Raw genomic sequence first — 2,193 nt, forward strand, 5'->3', positions numbered from 1 at the left:
TACACACTGAAAGGAGACCGAGGGAAAAGTGCCGGAGCGTTTAAATAGGCACCGCCGCATCTGGCCACGCCCAATTCTATTAGAATTGGCCTTTGATTGGCCTCTGCTCTCTAGGCCGCGCCCACCCAAGAGTCCATTCTCTTTCGCTTTGTTCCAAACCTCCGTAAAAGTCTCTCTTCACAAGTTTGATTTTCCCCGCCCTCCTTCTCAAGGCTCCGCCCAAACAGCCACAGCCCCGCCCATACCCGCAGAAGAGACAGCAGCGGCCCATTTGAAGGACAGTAGCAGGGATTTGTTTATGAAGGTCGGCTTGAGAAGTCACAAAGAAATCAGCTGGCTTTCAAGTTCGCCAGCTATTAGGCAAAAATAAATAAATAAATAAATAAATAAATAAGCAAGCCCTGCAGGGAAGGAGAAAAGGTATTGCTAGACCTGATAGAAAATCTGAATATGCTGTTTATGCAACTCATAGTACAATCTTATCCTCAGTCACTGGTTGGATCCTGGGCAGTGCCGGAGGATCCCCAGTCCTGGAGATCTGACCTGCGTGGGGTTGCTCATCCACAAGTGAAAAACTACGCTGTTCATACCAGTGTCCCAGTGCAGAGGGGGCGTAGTAAGGGCAAAGCAGAGTTTAGTTGGAATAATATTGTTGCTCCAGCAAAAGAAGTGGTGTAAGTTAAAAGATTCCCGCTGCACTCAGCAGAAAGTCCATGCTCACCTTGTCCCGGATCCGGATGCCTTCTCCAGGGCCCCAAAAGAGCAGAAGACTCAGTCTACCATGACCAGTGGTATATAACACATCTCAAGCCCTTCAGATGTGGGGCCACCTTGCTTCATCCTCATGGCTTGAGAATGTAGCACACACACCAGCAAGCTCATAGCAGGCACTCCAATGAGCTCACTGGGAAGAGAGAGAGAGAATGGACAACGAGGATGTTTCATATCAAGCAAGATCATGGGTCCATCTGAAACAAAGACTGTCTAGCAGCAGCTCTCCAGGCTCTCGGGTACAAAAAAGACTTCCACAGTACTGCTTGTCTGAGATCCTTTAAAGGGAGACCTGGGATCTTCTGCATGCAAAGCATGAATCGCAACCCAAGGACCTCTCCAAGGAAAGATTGCCAGCAATAATGATTGAGAAGCAAGAAGGGGGGGGGGGGAGTAACACTATTAGTGCTGCTGGCACAAAGCCACTAGATTGGCATATCTTTGGTCTCCGCTAGCAGAAGAGGACATAGCCATGATCCTATCCTCTCATCCAACAGGCATAATTTGTAGACCCGATTGCTCTGTTTGCTGCTGAAATTAATCATTAGCTTTTGACAGAAACTTGGATATCAGTGTGTGATTTATGGGCTTGTTTTATTTGTGAGTATAAGCTGTAAAAGCCTTGTCTCCTGCTTAAATGATAACGGTGTGGAAATGTGACGCAGTAAGAAGCACGCCATTGTAAAAGTTGCTTTATCTGGTTATGGCGATGGTTGTGTGTGTATGGTTTTTTTTTAATTGATTGTGTTAAAAAAGGCTAAGGGTGGAATCAACTATCACTTTCATTTGAGTGCCTCAGTGAAAGGACACTTCCAGTACAATTATGTAAGCATTCAATTGCATAATAAGAATGCCCGAGCACTTTACAATGCGTGGGCATGACAACTCTTGTCATGGGGTTGCTGTTCATGGACCCATTTTATAGACTGAAGAGGTGATTTTCAAAGTCAGGGCTCGCCAAAAGTGACCCAACACGTTTATGGGGCAGCAGGGATCGTTCCAGCAGTATAGCCTGTGTGAATGCTGAGAACCTTTGTAAAGATTGGCAACAGACTATATTTGAAGCGTTCAACGATCTATAATTAACCAGTCACTGCATTCATGTTAATGGTTAAAAGACCATTACTGTGGCTGTAAATGCTGGGCAGCTGTTTCATTTCCCTATGCTGGCCCTGGGTGGGTCGCTGTCTTCCTGTAAGGGTCCCTGGATGCCTGTTTTTGTTTTCTTGTAACTTCTTAACCCTTAACCTCACACTGGAAACCTTTTAACCTTCTGTCTGCTGCTGAAAGAGATATATATGGAGGCACATAAGGCATCCACACTAATGATTACATGAGAGTTGTTGTGAAAGCAAAATCTCACAAACGCCTAACACCTCAGGGTTAGGCAGACTGTGGGTGCCACTGAAGGCAGCAGCAGAA

Source organism: Eublepharis macularius, chromosome 13, assembly GCF_028583425.1.
Source record: "Eublepharis macularius isolate TG4126 chromosome 13, MPM_Emac_v1.0, whole genome shotgun sequence".
Lineage (NCBI taxonomy): Eukaryota > Metazoa > Chordata > Lepidosauria > Squamata > Eublepharidae > Eublepharis > Eublepharis macularius.